This window comes from Aedes aegypti, chromosome 3, assembly GCF_002204515.2.
Source record: "Aedes aegypti strain LVP_AGWG chromosome 3, AaegL5.0 Primary Assembly, whole genome shotgun sequence".
NCBI classification, from domain to species: domain Eukaryota; kingdom Metazoa; phylum Arthropoda; class Insecta; order Diptera; family Culicidae; genus Aedes; species Aedes aegypti.
The window spans coordinates 337,441,756-337,462,906 of NC_035109.1; the positions used below are offsets into that span (position 1 = coordinate 337,441,756).

Here is a 21,151-nt window from a genome sequence, read left to right on the forward strand (position 1 = left end):
TCACCCCAAATCTGCATAGGCTCAAATCAGTAGAACCAAAATGTAGCTCAAATCTAAAAATTTTATCGATTGGTCATCAAAAGAGAACTACCAATCGATCAAATTTTCGTCTTGAGTGAATCTGGAGAACCTAACCTCCAGGTTTTTGCTATTGAAAGATCTAGTTGTGGACTTAAGTATTGCTACCTTTGTTTCACGATAATAAGTAGGGTAAATTGGTATAATGCGCCCCAACTGGACAATACGCCCCAATTCATTTTACAGGGATTGAGGCTTCTTTAGTGCGTAAATATGATTACATATCTTAAATATCCGCGAAAAAATGATGTTGCGCATATAAGATCTTTGGGAAGTATAAATAACCAACAGAAAAACCAAAAATATCAAAAATCAGTTTTTTGGCGTAACATTTTGGGTCCGATAGGGAAGCCTCGTTGTAAATGAAGCCCATCCTTTACTATTGTACTTATTAAGGTACCGCGGGGCAAGTGGGAACTAAAAAAACGATAGTTCCAACAAATTTTTCAATACAATTTGCAAATGACAATATTTTTCAAATCCAACATCACAATCACATGTTGGCAACATATTTACTGCTGTGTGCATGAAACTTATCGAATAATTTCGAAATTGTGAAAACCTTGGAAGAAAATTTTAGAATGAGCCATTGGACGCAGTTACCTCGCTAAACGGGGCAAGTGGGACACATCCAATTTCATGCGTCAATACACATCAGTAGGTCAACCATTACAATAATAGCATTGATAAATCATAGATTTTTAAATTTAAGTTCATATTTGATGTTCATAAGGGATCAACCATAAAATACGTGACGTTTTAGGAAGAAAACCTTTATTTAATAGTATGTCAGCTCACATTTAATATTAACTAAAAATTCCTTAATAAAAGCGTAAAAAGGAAATAAACATGTTCAAAATATATCATTTATAAGTTTTTAATCAAAATGTAGCACATAAACAATCAATAATTGACGAAATTATAAATATGTTTTGTTATTTTTTATATGCATGACAGAAAATCACTTAATGGGGTGGAATTGTTTTGCATAACTACTTAATTTGGTAGAAATAGCAAATAAAGTTCAAATACAATAGAAAAGTAATCGTTCTCATGATGCATTTCAAATTTCAACTTTGTGTTTGTTCAATTTTGAAGTCGTATTTCAAAAATAAAAAATAAATAAAATAATAAAGAATAATTACACTTTTCTTCTCCCTCTTATGCAATTATGTAATTTGAGATTGATCTTTTTTTTGATAAAATTCATTTTTTTGAATGTTTTAGTGCTACTCTCTAGGAAAATGTATGAAACGTCTACGAAAAGTATTGATTCTGGTTTTTGTTTTGATAGGTCCCACTTACCCCGGGTACAAACATATTTTGGGGTAAGATAGACCATAAAAAATTTCATATGAAATGAAAACAAAATACTGGTTTATCGTTAACAGCTTGTAATAATACTTAAAATTGTAGCTTACAGATGGAAATTCGATTTATAACACATTTATTTTTTGCGAGCCAATGCAAGACGTGAAACGTGTCACAATTTATCATGCAAGTTAAAAATGGCGCAGAACTGACAACTGTTACATGAACCACATGGTAATAAAAATAACAATATTTTTAGTACTAAATACATTCCTTGTCATTGTATCTTCAACTTTCTAGAGGAATACCACCATGAAAAACTTTTCCTAAGTGAGCTATGACGAAACGCCCCACTTACCCCGTATTGTCACTTGCCCCGGGGTACCTTACAAAAACTTTAACCGGAAGACGACTGCTAATGGACCCCTTTAAGCTTAGCAAGTGGTGGAATTCTTCTTGGAAACATTTCTACAATGCTACGAAACTTTTTCTACGGGAGGGGCATATTGCCCGGTTTGTTTTGAAACGTCAATATTTCGACCATTTACAGAAAACGTCTTCTACTCTTTTTAGAAGCCACCTGGCAAGAAAAAGTTGCATGCAGAGCATGACCAAATAAGTAAATAATACTTTGACACCAAAAACTATAGAAGTAATGCATTTGCCACTGCGATAGAGCAGTTTTTCCTAAGGGGGGGGGGGCGTATTATACCTGTTTACCCTATTGGTTATTGCTTTCAATACGATCGAAAATGATTCTCAGTCCCGTAGACACCTTCAACCGATGCTCATCCATCACTTTTCTTCACACAACCCACTTCATCACATCATCCATAATGACCAAACCGCACCATAGCGCCAAGGTGACAACCACTTTCCTCTCTTCTTGACTTTTTTTGTGCAGATATTCCTTTTTGTACCCTCGAAAATCCGTCATCACCTTGTGGTCAACCAAAGAAAACACAGTCCCACACTTGAACGAATTCGAGTCCACCAAAGAGTGCGTACCTCTACCAAACTAATAGCATTTGTTCAAGCAGGCTGTGCGATTGCACAGTGTAGGTAACTACGACGATAATGCGTACGTGAGAAATCGACAAAGCCGGCAGTTTATGGAAGAGCGGAAAAGAAGAAACCGCAACCAAAACAAAAACAACAACAACGTACGCCAAAGACTGGTCGCGAGTTTATGGAGTCGAGGGGTATATAAATCAATAGCTAGTGCTGACGCGGCTACAAAATGGCGTCAGCAAACCTGTTACCATTCAACCGGTCGTCCAAGACTCCCCAAACGGCGACCGTGTCGCGCTTTGCGGCGGTTAGTTTTCTTCTTCAATCACCGCTTGTACCTATATCGAACGATAATCGAAGCGGACCTAGACAGCTTGGTGAATGCAACACGAACGATTTGAGTCAAAGTAGGCCTCCCAAGATGGGGGAGCGGAGATGCGAACGCATCGGAAACCAACAAGGAGATTTGGAAGCAGACAAACAATACTGGACGGCAATGGATGTTCATTGTTTTCAATGTTATTAGTTTTCACTAATGCTTTTTATTCAAGTTTTTTGTGTTTTCACTTTTCTGGTTTTTTGTTTAGATTTTTACCTTTACAACAGGGAGTCACTTAAAACTAAATTATTACAGTTGAATTTTTTGGATTTTACAGTATTTTTTGTGTTTTTTTCCGTGTTTGGATCAACATACTCTTTCGATTGTTTCTTTTTTCAGTGTACTTGTATATCGGATGTGTATGTGTGCTCCAACACTGTCAAAAATTTTTGTTCTTGTCCTAATGCAATTCTGCTCTGAATGTTCGTTTCCATTCCTTTATCGATGAATGCCGTTCTGGAGATTTTGATGTGTTTGTGTGAGTGTGCTTTTGTTTATTATTTTACGTGTGTGCAAACAAACAGGAAAAGAACGTCACTCTCGCGATCAAGCAACCAATCAAAGGGTTGTTAAAGCAAACTGACACTGGCACACCTCAAAATAAACTCAGCGAGCGGCTGTCAAACCATTCAGTCGGAGATCGACAATCAGAATGAATTAAAAAATGGTGAAAATAGGAAAATAAATTTTGCCTACATTACTTTTTTTGTTGTTAATGCAACTTTTGTTTTGCAGTTTTGTTCATTCATGGTTTTATTTCCGAACCAAACGTCAGAAATTGATTTGCCTAGGATTTCTTTAGTGTTTTTCGTGTTTTTGTTTGTGAGTGTAATTTTGTTTATTTTGATTTGCTTACACAGTAGCTATAATATATACAAAACGTCACAAAAATACAAACGGATTTGTTGAGAAAATTACACAATAATAGCTAGTAGTAGAAGTAATAGTGATAGTAGCAATAGTTGTTTTGCAGCTCAGTAGAAGTCTCTCGCTCTCTTTCTAAAACAGAGTGGAGTGGGTGTGTCTGTGTTTGTGTTTATGTGTCAAGAACTACCCTGTTTTCACTAACTTCCAATATTCGTGTCGATTTAACTCCAGCAGTTATTTCGGACACGGTTACCGCTTACATTCCAATACAATGGGTACTATCATAATATATAGCGATTAATGCTTGCAGATGTTATAAGACTATATAGATGTCGCTTTGTAGTGTTAATATAAATTTAATAATTGAATTTCATACGATATTATTACGCTCTTTAAATTACATAATAAGGTACCAAGGAACATTGTTATTGTTGCTGTTGTTTTCTCACGCAAAGAGAACAATTGTGTGGGTTTATTCGAAAACCAAACTCAAGCCGAAACGAGGCGAACTGAAAAAGTTGGGAACAATTTACTCGATTTTTTTAACTCTTTTTTTATAACACGCCGCCTAAGCGATTTTACACGTTTCACCCGAATTTGAATAAGTGTGTTTATGTCAGTGTGTACGTGTCTGAGTGTGTGTCTAAATGTTCATCTACTCTCATTCGCACAACAGTCGTTCTTTAGTTGACTTCATACCATTTAAAAGATTATAAATGCATTTCTTTTTTTCTTTGAATAACTTGCCTTAAAAGTTACCGTTGTTTTCACTAATGTTTTACATTGTTTTTCATCGATAAATACCAATCTAGCCTACTTGTGTTGATTTTTTCTTTTATTTCACTAATATTTACCACCATTCGGAGCCAAGTGTTTGTCTATTTTCATTATCGTTATGATTATTATTATTAGCCTTACGTTTTGAGTAGGGTGTGTCCAACACATCTTCTGTTCTGTTTACACTGTTTGTGGCGGATTAAAATTGAATGTGCATGTACGCGTGTCTTTGTGTTGATGTGTTTTTACATGTTTACTGACGGAACGGAATTTGAGTTGCGTTTTGCGGTGTTTTTTACTTTGTTACTGTTGGTTTTCCCACATCTAGATTTGAGTTGTTCTGATTTTTAAAGTTGGTATGTTTTGAAAACTGCAGAAACGGATCTGTTATAGTTGAATGTATTTGCTTTTTTTGTTTGTTTTCATTTTTTTTCAATCTTCAATTCGATTACAACTACACACAGAGACTAAAAGATCTATTCTAAATCATTCCATTTCATATTATTCGCGATAGAAGCTTGTGTGTTTGCGTTTGCCTCGGTTTTACTTTTCCAGCGCTTGCTGTGATCTCTTCTGCTGGAGTAGAACAGCAACGAAAGGATGGATAAAGTTCAAATTAAGCTGACATGTCAAACGGAGACATAAGCGTAAGCGCAATTTTCTATTGTGTTTTGAGGGGGCATTAAAAGAAGAGTTTGTTATCGCAAACGAGAATAGTTTTCGCAGTCGGGGGAAACGTCAAAATTTGCTTCGTTTTCCTTCATCTGGCTTTTGCTTGCGCCGGTTACTCAATACACAGAGGAAGGGGAATAATCCTAAAACGGATTGTAAATTTTCTGCTGTTCTGGTTTTGTTTTTTTTTTCACTAATAATATTTGCTTACGCGCGAGTCCTTTCTCACTTTTTCTACGATAAGAAAAAATGAGCAGCAGGTAGAGAAACAAAACAACTAACACTAAAATGAGAAGGGGAGTAAAAACCTTCGAACGTCTCTGGGCAAAACGGAACGAGAGAAACACTAACTAAATTCGATACACGTACTATTTGTATACTATGTTTTCCTTCATTTTTATATTATTCAGATTGGTTTGTTGAAAAAAAGCGAAACTAAAACTGAAGAAAATGAAACTTTAGTTATTTTTTGAACCAGCTTCTCTTCGGAGTAATTACACTGAAAAATCATCATTTTTAAAGTCAATGATTTTCATATAGTAGCCAATGTGTCACTTATTGATAGATTTTCATTGTACTTTGATAAATCAAAAAAACTTACGTCACATAATTTATCATGTGAAAATCATTAAAATTCAAACTGATGTTTCCGCTCAGTGTAGTGAGATCTAGGATCGAAAGATTTTTTGGAAAATAAGTCGAGCATAAATCAATATTTTGGCAATTTTCGATTACTTTTATACAAAAAAAATCAGTTAGTGAATCTGTTTTTATGCAGAGATAGGAAAGGGATCAAAAGTCAAATTTCAAATATTCAATTAGAAGAGCCTATCTAAACAGCATTCGCAAGTACACCATTCGCTTCTTGATTTATTCGATGAGTTTCTATTGTTTCTAAACTTCCAGCGGACTTTTTCGGTTCTTTAAAACGAAAAAAAAAACGCAACAGATGTCAAACTTATCGGCCCATGGCATTTCGGCCCCTCAGTTCGCTAATAACTCAAATTAGTTTCGCTGACTGTTTCGATCGGGTGAAGGGATCTTGTGGCTCTCTTGTGAGCCGGTTCCTCAAACCTTCGATGGCCGAAACAGAAAACGGTGGGGCATCTATAAGCTTATTATCAGTCTTTTGGAGATAGGAGAAAGCACAGCCACAATCTGAAAGTCGCGATACGTGTTATTTTTTTGTCGCTTTTGTCTTGTCGCAGATGCTTGCTTCAATCGAATATGCACTACACGTAGCATTCTGTCAACGATGGTGGTCATATTGCATTGCCTAGACTTTAAATTATAAACAGTAAACAAACAAACGCGGGAAAAAGTCCATTTCCTTGTGGGAGAAAATGTGGCCTCGCGACAGCCAATGCTACTACTGCGCGTTAGAAAAATGCTACTTCTAAAATTTCTTAAACTCTAAATATTTGGAGCCGGAAAATGCGACAAGCTTGACATCATTCTACACATCATAACCGAATTGGAAGATTTGATTGAAAATAGTTTAAAACGAATCGTTCGTATTAATAAGCTCTTCCCTGCACTTTCCGCCAACTGCGATCGCAGCAGCCACCAACTACATTCATCGCGCGTATTTATAAACATAAATAAACGGCGGCCATTTTGGATGTTTTGCGCGCCTCTGCTTTGAACACATCGTCGCCCGTAGCAGTATGCCACGGCGTGCACTAACACCAACGCGAAGCGATTTCTCGTTTGTCATCGTCGTCGGGCAAAGGAAAACCGCAAGACATGATTTTCAAAAGACAAAGCCAATACATTCACTTCTGTGGCCGCCGATTGCCGTTCGATTGTTGCGACGAACTCGCTGACTGCCATCGATTGATTTTGTCGGGCTTCGTTTGCCCGGAGAGAAAATCGCTTCACGTATTGCATCATCTTTTTTTCGTTCGCGGAATCGCGTGTTCAACGTGCAAAGGTCACACACTACCAAAAATTCATCGAGTTTATTCAATGACCTGACCGTCCAGCATGTAGAATACGCACCGTGCGCGCAAACATACACAAAAAGCTCTGATCTAGAATGCGGGCAACACCCCGAATGAGTTTTTTTTTGTTTTGTTTGTGTGTGTATGCGCAGGCCCGAGCGTTTGCGTGTCTACTGATATTGATTTTTTGACGAGTACTTTCGAGAAAACCGATTCAAAGTAGGCGAGATGCTTTAAAAATAAAGATTGGGACCTACTGTGTAACGGATTGCTTCTTTTTCTATGGCTACTGCGATTTGCATGCGATAGTTAAGACGAAGAGCTTGTAAAACAGGAAAAATCGCGATTGAAACTTTCGTTTAACTAACCGAAAAACTGCCGGGATTATGATTTTTATGTATGAAACTAAACTTTCCTTCTCACTTCAATTTTACCTTGCGGTCACTAATTTTCAATTGGTTTGTTCTAGAATAAATTACGTGTTTTCATCATCATCAGTCATCCTGTCAGAACTACTCATCCAACTGCTCGGTCATACAGAACTGTTCTGTATTGGTTTGCTCCGGCATTACGCACTCGTTCTATCTCTCACAATCGATCATTCTCGTCATCGTCGCCCTCCTTGCGACCATTCTCAACTACTGTAGTAACTTAGTGATACGAATAAAATTACAGACAAAAGATAACTTAAGACTCTAGCTGACACATCACCACGATCGGCGATCGGGACTCTTCGTCGCTCTCGTAAAAGTACCGCTGCTTGGGTGATAGGCCGTGCTGTAACCGCCGCACGGCCTCCTTCACCAGGTTGTTGTTTTTCAGCAGGGTCTGCAGGAACTCGTACGGGTCTTCTATCGTTTCCTCCTCCGGTTGTTTCTTGCAGGATTTGATCGGTCGCTTCTCGCCATTCCCACAGGCGGGTTCCGACCAAGATCGACATGGTATGTGATAGGGTGAGGGTCGCGAGCTACGCGAAGGCTGATGGGCGGGTTTGGCTTTCAGGCGGAGATTTTCTCGAATTTCGTGCACTAGCTCTTCGACCGCTAGTACATCGTTAGTCTGCTTGCTGGGCATCGTCGTACTGGTGCTGCTTCTGCTACTACCGCTGACAACCACCACCGGAGGTTGATCCTGTTGCTCGTTGTTTTCAATTATTGCAAAATTTATCAGACTATCTTCAACACCGACACACAATTCCACAAGCTTTCGAAATTCTTCCAACTAATAAAACTTCTCTCACAATATGGATGATTCCCTTAATTCACTCTCACACCAATTACGGTTCCGCTGGATAGGTCCCGTTAGCTTTCCAAACTTCTACGAGTGAAGTGGTAAACCACTGTGCACAATTTCTTCACCACGAACACAGAATCAGAGCTTCACTTCCGCTTTCTCCTTAGATGTCGCTGCAATTGCTGTGATCACTTCTCTTCCACGAATCGCCAACACACAAAATACGATAATTTTGTTTTTGCTGGCTGGAACAGTAGGCTGCGGAAATGACGATTCACTTCTCTGGCAGCGATTAATTCGATCAAGTAACTTTCTATGACCCGACGATACAGTAGATGGGTCTTCTTTATTTTTTGTCGAGAAGTGTAAACAGAGTAATATATTTTTCTGCGTTCACTTCGTCTGCTTCGCCTCCAGTGCGATTTTTTTGCTCTCAATTAAAGCTACTATTTTTCCACTTAGCAGTATAACTTCACAGATTACGATATCACTTCCGAACGGACGAACCAACGACCGTACGAGGGGAGCTCTTCAACTTTCCTTTCTCTTGCGTGCGAGTTATGTATATTGCTATGCTCGGACGCGAACCGTTGTATGTTTTGCTCTCTATCTCCTCTGTGCTGCTGGCTTGGTTATTCTTCTTCTCTTCGACGGCTCCCGTTGTCGTAGTAGTAGTCGTCGTCTCTCGTAGTCTTTTTTTACTCGGCGCGGCAGGTAGAATGTATGTGAAACTGTTTTGCTTTGCTTTGCTTATGTACAGAGTTGGCCTTATGTGTTTGCCTTCACTAGTAGTTTATTTACAGGGAGCGAATAGCGACGCGGTGCTACCGTCTCGAATGTCTACAGCCGACTGAGAGCGAACGAGCCAATGTTTTTCCTTTTAGCGAGCGAGCAGCCACGAACCCCGGGCCAGTCAGCGCGAGTTGCCCGATACGGGCGAAAAGCACCGAACGTGACCCGATTGTACTCCCGGGTAAGAGGGTAATCGTACCTGTTTCTGGTAATTGCCTGAAAAAGGGTATTTTCAAAAATCCTCTTTTATTCGAAAATATACTTGAAAACAATGCATTTCACAATAATCTTCTCATTTACGCCATAAATAAGCATCTCTTACCCTACGGAATCCGTTACATCACAATCGAGTGCAGGATTTTCTCCGCAATCGGGTAACCCCAAGCCGAAGTCCAGCCGAAGCTCACCCGAACGGTTGTACAAGAGGAAAAAACACAAATATTGTTGCTCTCTCTCACTCCCACTGCTGTTCAAATTCCAACCCCAATCTGAACCCGGCCAACTTTGATGATCATCAACCGCCGCCGAGCGAAGGCAGAAAACTCATTCACCTCGTTCGACATATTTTCTCGCTTCGCATGTCTCTCTGCTCCACCTCGATACTTCGTGCGTTGCCCAGGGGCGCCCACCAATACACTGCAAATACCCAAAACGGGCAATACCGAACGCGCCAGTGTTGTTTTTGTTTTGACGCGGGTTTGCCTTTCCTTTCAACCATTCACCGCTGACGATCGATGATGGCGACGATGACGGTTGATGATGGGTGTGTGTAGATTGTAAACTATACAAACCGATGGAGTGGTCTGCTGACTCCGTGGAAGTGGCTGACACCTCCGGCGCTTCCGCCTGCGTCTCATCCGCTGTTCAGGCAGGAATTAGATTGCTCTATGTTTTGAACTGAGGGTTGGCCAAGTCATCTCCCTGCAACCGCCAGCTACCTAGAGAGGGCCGCAGTACGTGGGAGACGTGGGCAGAAAGTCGATAAAACCATTCTCCCCCATGTTTAATGTTTTGTATGCTGTTGCCACAAAAGACACTTCGATAAACTCGCAGCAAGCCATGAAGTGGCGTACTTTCTAGCAACTCACTGTCTCTCAAACAGAAGCTAGACCGCCCAGGCCTGCTAAATTGAACCGAACCGAATAGAGAAATGCACTTTTGGGGCAAATTTCTCCAAATTTTCGAGTTTCGCCCGTCGCATGTGAGTTGAAAGCTAATTGAGTGCAAAGCAGAAATTAGGGGGTGCACGTACGGGACTTTCTTCATGCTGCATCACCCTTTACATTGCACACGTATGTAATTCTCCCTCTGCTTCTTCAACCGCCATACGGTTGCAAACCCACGCGCAAGCCGAAGATCCATCGAAAGCAAATCGTGGGAATGCTCGCTCGAAACCTGTGGGAACATGTCCGATCGAGTCCACGGCCAACGACTGTCGCACGTTGGGAATCGACAGTAACGGCAATGAAACGACTCCGAACAAGGATGCCCTCGTCGATCATCATAATGATGATCATCTCGTTTTCACGGTGGGAAGACATGCTTTTTGCGGCGACACAGAAAACCAAACATCGACTGCTGAGCGAAGAAAAGGTACAATCGCGGACCATGGTTTCATGGGAAACACGATACTGAGGTCGACGACGCTACAAAAGGAAGAACCTCTCTGCTCCACCCAACTGCCCACCACACCCAATACGATACCCACGCAACTGAATAACAACATAAGAACCGGTATGATGCAGAATTTCACAGCAATGCAAACACGGACGACAGTGATGGTGCGATAAGACCCGTTTTTGGACGACGGAATAATTGTTATCAATTGCGAGCTGAAGTTTGTGACAAGATTTCGCAGCATTACCATCAATAATACTGGGAAGGCGTAGCTGATAAGCGCTTGAGTCCGCAGGAATCACGGGCGCAGTCCAAGGTTGTCGCATTGCCTGTCGCCGGGTTTGATCGAGATTGACGGAATGGAGATTAGACTTTTATGGTGAAGTGTAAATAAACAAGCTCAGAAGGATGCATTTTTGATCGGTTGGTCGATATGCACTAGAAGATGATAAGTGAAACTGGTGAGAAAATCTCTAGAGCATAGTAAGCATGGATATCTCAGTAGTCACCCGTGGTCTTATGGTCAAACGCTAGGATAAGATAGAACACGAGAGATCACATTGGCACTTGTTATGTGTTCTATAACTCGATACCTTCATATCTCGATAATCCCATCAATATCGAGTTATGAAGAGTTGATTGTAAACGGAAATGTTTATTTTGTTTGTCTATACAATTCAAAATACAATTCTATACATTCAAGTTTGAAACATAATAATGCATTATTATGTGCATAATGCATAATGTACAATAATGTGCATTATTAATGCACATGAACTCTGCTTTCTTAAAGCAGACGCACAAACACACACACACGATTATTATTATTTTTTTTTGTTGCTATCGAGGTGACGCGTCTCTGTGCATCCAGATCATTTTTTTTTTTGTCAAACCATGTAAAGCTATAAGCCATTTTACGAGACGTTTCGGAACAGCTGATCGCTGAAGCGGCATCTATTGACAGGAGACCTGGGATTAAATCCAGCGTGATTTTTAACAACGCCTCATCTTACTAAACGGGGCATGGAGAAAATGGTAAAAAAGAGACCTAAAAATGTTCGTTACTGCAACATTACACCTAGATATTGTATAAGCCATCTATATTTCACATAAAAAGGCATGTTTGTGATCAGAAATATTTTAATATTTTTTCTCCATTTATGTTTTTGCCTGTATGAAAAGCTACGCTAAAAATGCACACAGTTATCAGCCATCATCATCGCGAAAACAGACGACAATGATTGAAAAGTCTCAGGTTTCCTGTCATTTGACCTGCTTCGTAAAATGGCTTATTACCAATTAATATTTGACCAACTTTCTCGAGAAATACAATTTAACCGTTAGAAAATGAACCTTCTTGCATCATGAAAATTCTTGCTTTCAGTGTTCCTAAACGCTTGAAGGTATAACCTTCATGATCATGACCCCAAAATTACCATCAATAGCCAAGATAACGAACTGAGAATCGGTTTCCCTGAAGTTGTTTCCCATCTAATTCCACAACCTCAATCATTGGAGATTTGTTTTCTAACTTGAACCCTTGCTTATATCATATAGCAGCACATACAAAGCTGCAAAAAAAAACGCCAGTTCAAGGTTGTATCGGTTAACATTATGATGGCGGTCGCTGGCCGCACCACGCCGAGCTCCATATTGCACAATCTCGGAAAAGAGCTGCTCCTGGCCTGGGGCGGGCCTCCCCGGCGGAAGGATGATGACTGGTGTTTATTTTCACCCACCCGAGAGCAAGTAGAACCCATAAGGTTGAGAACCTGGCTCGTATCTGCGGTAAAGACGGTAGGTAGTCACGGTGTGTCTAAAACCGTTATTGATGAAAAAATTGACCATCGATTCTGCACCCACCACTCGAAACATATGGTATTACTATATCCTCTTTGTAGATTTGAAAATGTTTCATTGAGGGAAATGTAAGTGGTAGTAATTTGAAGATTTTCAAGATTCAAGAAATTTTTCTATGTTCGAAAACAATTCCATGCGATACATCATTCATCAATCATCTATTTATCTATCTATATAAATAAAAATGGAATGGTGTTTGTATGTCACGAAATGACTTACGAGCGGGTCAACGGATTTGAATGATTTATTCTCCGTTTTGTTCATCCAGGGTTCCGACGTGTTTGTGTGTATGGAAAGCCCAGGATATTCACCGGGAAAGTCGGAAAAAACGAGAGTGAACGTAACTGTCATTTTGTATGGGACGATCCTTGGCGATTTTCAACAGCCTACTTGATGGCAAGACGAAGTTTGCCGGGACCACTAGTAATCAAATAAAATATCAATCAGTTTCACATTCAGCATTCAGGTGAAAACAGATGTGCGTCAACATTCGGATTGTACTGTTTTTCACGATAACTAACACGATCTGTAACTTTGGCGAATACTAAATGGAACTGAACACAATATTAGTTATCTTATAACTGATGTAACTAACAACTGCTTCACAAAAGCTTATAAAATATGTTGATAAGATCGAACAGATTATTCAACCAAGATTGAAAAAAAAATGTTTTGCTTTTAACTGCCACACATAAAAATGTACTGAAAGCATGAAATAAAAATCATTGAATTAGATCTAAAAATAGAATTTATCCGATGAAATTGCATTTCTTTCATTAATACTCCTCCTATCAATGAGAAGAGGACAGACACTTTTTCCTATTCGGACACCAAACTTTCAAGTATTTGTTTTACAAGCTTGATAAGCAGATTGGAGGGCTTTTTAATTCTTTATTTATATCATGCATTTAAGATTTGGAATAAGTTCCCCATGCAGTATCTTCTTATTTTTTCTGGGCATTTTGTCCTCACTGGTTCAGAGCCTGCATCTCAGCTGTTCTAAGTGACCTAAGTGCACAATTATTAAGAGCACAGTTACCGTTTTGATGCATATTACGGACAGCCTCGAATTCCGGACACTCTACTTTATATGGGAAACATTTCACACGAAATGTTTCAATTTTTACCGTTCAAAAGTCCTCACTTTCAAGGATCATGTTAATAAACATTTTCCATAGATATCTATGAAAATGTATAATGCCCAACTTCCTTAGGCGTCTCTCTAGTGGTTTAACGATTTCATTTGATGATTTGACTTTTTTATTTATGATTTGTTTGACCTGTCCGCATTTCGAATCGAAGTGTCCGGAATATGAGGCAAAAGTGAGAAAGCGTCCGGAATCAGAGTCATGTAAAGTCCACACATTTCTATTTATCTAAAATTATTCATGTTTTGGAATCGAAATTTATTCTCACCATTCGAAAGTTAATGGGTTTGAAGGTTCGATAACGTGGAGGAATCATACTGAGTGATTTATTTTGCATGCTTTTTTGTGAGTTATACTTCACAAAGACCTCAAGTGTCCGTAAAATGAATCAAAACATCAAATTAGTCATTTTTCATATTCGTATATGGTACGACAGGAACACTCAGAAACACGGGTAGACACAGAATTACTAAATTTTAGTAAATAATGACTGTTTTCTATCTGCATTTCTATAATTCTGTAGGGAATTTTATTCCTGCTTGTCAATTCGTCTGGGTTTAAGCATCACTAAACTTCAACCCAGTCGAAATGACAGTTAGTGTAAATATTCGCAGCAGAATGAAAGAGAGGCAGATAGAAAATAGTAATCAATGCAAAAACTTTAGTAATTCTGTGACTATTTTTATTTCTGAGTGTAGGATGATCAGTGATGAAAATATTTGCATCACGAAGCAATGAGTAAGTTCGTACTCGCTTGCTCGGGAGAACATACCAAAAGAAATAGCAAAAAGTTCGCGAATAACCGAACGAAGTATGATATAAGTTGGTTTTGACAAACAAATCAATTGTACCAATATCAATTAAATCGAAAGTAACTACTAGTTTGTAATATAAAATCTTTTAAACCCAGAAATCGCGAAGGAGAAATAGCTTTTTTTTTTCGTTTACTCGCGAGCACGACAGATGCGAGTAAATCAGCACTGTGATGCTCGCGAGCATTTTGTTTTGTTTTTATTTCGGTTCTGTCTACTGTTCGCTACTTTCCATCGCTGACAATGATACTCTATGCCCATTCAAGGAAATTTCCATTACGGACCGCTCAAGATTTTCAAAATTATCATGAGTATTTTTAATTCAGCAAAATTGACAAATTACTATGAAGAATGTCTATCTTAAGGTGATTCAAGGTAATTTCAATTGTTTAAAAAATAACTCAAAATGTAAATGACTTGTAAAACTTCATATTTGACTTCAGGTCACGGGAGACAAGTGTCGGTACTTGTTTTGAAAATATAAAACTTGCATCATTTGCATTTTAGAACGAATTACTTAATAAATATTTAAAAAAAAAAATCAATGTTACCCCACGTTACGGAACGAAATCATGCTGAGCTTTTCAGCCGTTGAATATTTTGTCCCTACCCAGATTTACTATGTTCAACTAAAAAACTGTAAAACTTCCAAAACAATGTCAATTTTTGGAATTTTGATTTTTTGAGCATATTTGAAAGCACTACAATAAACAGATATCATTGTATCTTGAGATTCCATCAACGAAATGTTATCGAATTTAAAGGGAAGAAGCATAGACATACGAATCAAATCAAATTTAATGTGCTTTATCTTTGCATATGGCAGTTATTACTGAGACTTATTTTAAACCTCGCTCCACAACTCAAAAGCATAGCATAGCATAGCATAGACTGAGGGAGTTTCCGCTTATTCTCGAAGTGCAATTTTAGCAGATCTAATATTATTGAACAATAACGGCGCCGGCCAAGTTGGGATGGGGAAGAAATGTTGGGGTGTAATGATTGATACTTCTTAGAGACCGAGAATACCTCTACATCTCCACAATCACCACGGGAAGGATGTTTATTAGTAAGGAAGGAAAAGATCTGAGATTGGTCAGTGATGCGATCCATGGATGAGGAGAAAAAATACGACTTGAACTTGAAGCTAGTTTTTTTTTGTCTTGAGAAGTTTTTGGTAGAAGATTTAAAAAATACGTCAACATCCATTATGTCGAACCATTCAAAAGATGTTTTTAGTAATGGCGAAAAGAGGAAAATATATGTATATATTTCAAATAATATGAAACAAGAACAAGAGCTGTGAAATGGTGAGCCGACAACTTGGAAGAAGCGTCCAAAATAGCTCTGGTCCTCACAAGTCCCTACCTCACGCTTCCTCGGGTCAAACGATGACAAAGACCACCAGCTAAGGGTTGCGTACTTAGCTGGTAGTGCAGCCACTGTTGTCCTTCTGACATCAGCTAGAGTGAGGAGGTGCGTCTCGAGCGTCTGCTCACCAAGGAGGTGCGGCTCAAACAGACCGGTTTAGTTATCCTTCGCCAAACCACCCTACGGGGAATTACATACATTTAGGCGTATTCTCCAAATCAGCTTGAAATCAATATCTGGGTTAGAACAACTTTAACAAACATAATAACAAATAAATCATTTTGGAATTTAGGGTAAACATACCAATTATGGGTAATTAGCCCTATATTTGGACAATATCGAATAATATTCAATTTCATGGGCACAGTACTCTGTTTCCGAATACAATGAAGAGAACGGTTGTACATAAATATGTATAATCCTGCAAATGACCACTGGACCGAGCCCAGTGGAGAAGAATTATCCATTCGGCGTAGATTCAACGTAGCGGATTGTAGCCCATCAAGTATCAAGTACGAGTCGTAATGACGAACCATACATAGTATGTACGAAAATTACATGAGAGTAACGCTGAAAAGTTGTTTGGCCTCTATGCTTGATTGTAAAATGAACAAAAAAATCCAACATATACTGTTAGAACAATCCAAAATTATCTGTTAAATCGTACACTTCAGGGTAATTATCAGAATTCCAAGTGTCTTTCAGACTTGTGAGAGCTGATGTTCCTCAAGGCAGCATATTACACATATTTTCACATCTGACTTACCTGAGTTATCTCAGGGATGACAAAATATATGATACATAAATGATGATACAGACCTCTCCGCCAAAAGACGCCACACTTTCAAAAATGGAAGATTTATCCGAATGCTTCCAAAACTCAACTTATAATATTTCAACATAAACCAAAAGCTCTTTATTTGAAACCTTCAAGTAGACATGTTGTCACGATGATAGAGGTTCCAATAAATTGGTCAGATGAAGTTAAGTATCTAGGGCTCTTGCTTGATAATAATTTAACTTCCAAACATCACATCGGGGGTATTCAAACTAAATGTAACAAATATATGAAATGTCTTTATCCACTCGCTCATTAACAGAATATCAACACTTTGTCTTAAGAACAAGCTTTTGATGTTAATAAAGAATTAAAAGAAAATTTTTTAATGCTTTACCAATATGGACTAGCTGATATAATACCAAGAAGAAACCTCTGCAGAGGATTCAAAATAAAATTTGAAAAATGATTCTGAAGCTCCCTCACTTTAATATAACTTTTAATAATTTTAGACAAAAACCGTTGCAATCTTCCACTGTCACGATTAATGCGTTGTATATTTAGGTTAAGTTAATTGAAAGCGTTTTTTTTTTTCTTATAGGCAAGTGAAATCAACCCACCTGTAAAAATATTGAACTGTTACGGTAAATCAAATGTAAAATGTCGTTAACAAAAGCTTAATTTAGTTGTACCAATTTAAGATGATAGTGTTTTCAACCACAGAACACAGAGGGACTTTTTTTTGTTAACAACGATTTCAGACACACCGTAGTGGTATATAAGGATTGCAAGTGTGTTTGAGTGTGGGTGCCAAACGCTTTCGGATGTCTGACTCCGAGTGTCCTCTTTCCACGTAAGATTTTCCTCGTAGGTACATACATTGTTGCCATTCGTTCGCCCATTTATCTGCCCAGCAATATTGGCGGAGTGACATGGGGGTGGTTGTTTTTCGCATCTATAGCTAGATTTCCCCACACAAAAGGGAGGCATGGGACTGAGAGGTCATTAATCAACCGATACGTTCTAGATGCCGACGAAGATCTGCTGCCAACCAGTCAACAACGCCAACGAGCCCGCAAACATCCCTTCCTTTAGCAAACTCGTTGGAGCAATCGTTTTCCACTGGCAAAAACCGGAATTTTCCTTCCTTTGCATTCTGATGACACAAACAAACTTGAAACAGGAAGAATCGAGAGCAACATGACCTAATTTTAGGATCCCCCTGGAAAACGATTGCAAAAGAACAACAAGCTTTTCCGACACAAGCACCCACGACACGACCCCATCTTTCTAAAGATCTCGAGAGATGTTTGTACACCGAAGACGGTATTTTCTTCGGAAGTGGGGCGGCGACGGCGCTTTCCATTTCCATCACAGTTTGGTGTTTGAAGGTCAAAAAGGATATCGCATTCCTGCTGCAGGGTGGCAGCAATAATGATAGCAACAGCAAGCATCGGTAAGCTTATGAGCGCAGAATGTGAATGAAAATGTGTTTTTGTGCGTTTAGCGCGAAGTTTTCCCGGTTCAAAGAAGCGAGTGCTCTAAATAATGTATAATAAATAATTTATTTAGCTGAAATGATTTTGGAAACCGTGATGATTGATGGCTGGTTTATGCTTATTTCGAAGGAAGTGTATCACGATCCCCATTCGTGTTCTGGATGAATGGACTACAAAAGAGTGTTTGAAGCATTCACGAAATGGATGGAACAAATTAAATTAGATAATTATACCGGAAAAATTCACATTTCGTTGTAAGACGTCAACGACCGAACGAGGTTCTGATTAATTCAGATTTTAAGCCATGTTCATCATACATTTCTGGATAATCTAAAACATTTTCATCTAGTGAAATGATGCTGAAATGTATGTATTCTATCGGCTCTTGACTGTAATGGTTTAGATTAGATGAAACAAACAAGGGTAGTATAGAAGCATGGCCACTAGGCCGAATACCGTTTGGCCGAATGCCGGTTACGAACAAAAAATATTCAAAATGCATCAACGCTGATGTATAGGTTGGTTCGTCTCTGGGTTTCCAACGGTATGCTATGGGGTTTAAAGTGTTTTTCAATTATTTTATCCGGTTTTTTTAGTTATGCTGATATAAAGGATATTTACATTTCACTTGCCTAAATTTTCATAAGACATTTTTCCTTCTTTTGATCATTGGCAGGCTGGCTTTCAAAAGAAGATATTTTTTCATAATTATGGAAATCAAGGCTTATAATATGTTCATAAAGAGTCTTATCCAAAACATTATATTAGCCAAGGGATTATCTTAGAAGAGAAGCAATTCTCGCTGAAACCAGGCCGCCATCGGCACCCATCGTTAAAATTCTGATTTGATGTCACTGATCGCTAGTATATGCTAAAACTAAAGGGTGGTTCTTTCGGTTTTCTCAAATTGGCGGACCCCTCTTACGCCAGCTAGCAAAACAGCTTGCAAAAAATCCCATTTTTTTTGTTTCTTTATTAAGGTGAATTTTAGCACATTAACATATGGCTAGATGTTCACCCAATCCCATTTTTTGATAAATTTTAGGTATTTCTTCACGTGATATGTCTCATATTTCACTTGAAACACATAGCGAACTTGGTGGCATCGTATAGAGGAAGGATATACAGTCAACCCTCCATGAGTCGATGTTGAAGGGACCATCAACTCATGGAATATCGAGCCATGGAACAGCAATGCTATGGGAAGCTATTTAAGGGGACCATCATAGCAACCATGAAATTTTATTTTTAGTATGGTTCCATGAGTCGATATCGAGTAATGGAACATCGACTCATGGAGGTTTAACTGTAGTTTTCATCTGAGACAAAAAATTTCATTGATTGCACTCGTAATATACGTCAAAATCGTAGAGCATGATTTGGAAAATCGTTCATTTCATAGGGTAAATACCATTGCTCACCTAGTTTTTGCAGCCTATTTTACTTAGTTTTTCTCAGCTTTCTGAAGGTGGCCTAAGAATTCTAAACGAACGGGACGCTAATGGTGAAAGAAGTGAAAAAACGGTTTTTCTAACAACGTTCAAGATGGCGGGCAAATTAAATATAACCGCCAAAATGTGTTTAGTCACAGATGAAAGCTATATCCTTCCTCTATACGATATCACTAAGTTTGCTATGTGATGTGTTCCAAGGGAAATATGAGACATATCACGTGAAGAAATACCAAAGATTAATCAAAAAATGGGCTTTTTCACAAATTGTTTAGCTACTAGCTACGAGGGGTCTACCAATTTGAGAAAACCGAAAGGACCACTCTTTAGTTTTAGCATATACTAGTGATCAGTGACATAAAATGGAATTCTAACGATGAGTGCCCATGGCGGCCTGGTTTCAGCGAGAATTGCTCAGAGATGTCCTTCACCTCCAAGATAAAGATTGCAACGTGTGAACTGAACTCTGCATCGTGGCTTGCCTATATCAGTAAATCGAACGACTCGGTGAACACTTACATCAAAGAAGTTCACTGTTTCTCCGTTGTGAAAAGAAATAGCCAAACCTTCTGGTTGGTAGAACTATGATACAATTTACTTAGTACGGTTCGAGACATCGAAGCAAACCGATTTTGTAGAAGGACGAATAAGTCGTAAGCCGTATTATTTACAGTCAAACGCTGAACTGCAGTTCACTATTGTTTTCAATTTCAGCCAAACGGCATTCGGCCGAATGATCCGGAACCAGCTACAGTAAGTAGTCCATGCTAGTAGAATTAACAGTACTAATACTTACCAAATCAGTTATGAATTTCTGAAACGAAACAAAGAATAATGAAACTATTACTTTGGTGAATTTTAGAAACAAATGTTATAGTAATAGTTGAACTATAAAGAAGCACACTTAAACTATAAATACACAATATTACAAAGTTAAACCAGCATTTGTACTCCAGAAGGATGTTTAAGATTTCTTCCACATTTTTTCATTATGGAATATACTTGCTGGCTACACGATAGCGGTTACTTGAAAGGCTGGTAGACATCTTAGCTTAGCTTAGCTTAAACTGACTACGCATATCAATGGTTGTTATTCCGTGATTGACCGAAGTCAGTGAAGATGCACAAAGAATCAACTAGAAGTTCGGCTTGGATTGGCCAAAATCTTCTTCAGTGTGCATAATTTATTGCCTCTATTTACACAGAGTCAATAACGGCTCCGGCCACGTCCTTGCAGCCAGGTGGAATTGGGGGAAATAACGTTAGTGTGTAACCTTTACTATTTGGAGACCGTGTTTTCCTCTGCATCTCCACAAAGTTTACTGGGAGGGATGTTTGTTAGTGGGGAGGATCGTTGGGTCACAGGATTCACTTTAATAAGCGATTAGACCATGATAAACGATTAATTTTAAGATATAAACATGCTTATTAATATATTGTATTCCATTGATATGAAAAATTTTCATGTAGAAGAAAATAATGTCGATACTTGAAGTGATAAGCGCAACATTCCTATGGCTGTCAGAAAGAAAGCATGTGTTATCATATTTTA

General features: G+C 38.6%; 1 protein-coding gene across 2 annotated transcripts in view; it reads right to left on the reverse strand.

Annotated features, from left to right (window-relative positions):
• LOC5571208 (xaa-Pro dipeptidase) overlaps positions 1-21,151 on the reverse strand; it is a 365,701-nt gene that overhangs the window by 208,812 nt on the left and 135,738 nt on the right. Inside the window, exon 2 of one of the 2 annotated variants that reach the window (XM_021852482.1) lies at positions 20,396-20,413. The exons of the other annotated variant lie outside the window; for it this stretch is intronic. The gene's annotated coding sequence lies outside the window, so the exon portion shown is untranslated. The remainder of the gene's footprint in view (positions 1-20,395; positions 20,414-21,151) is intronic. 2 annotated transcript variants of the gene reach the window in all.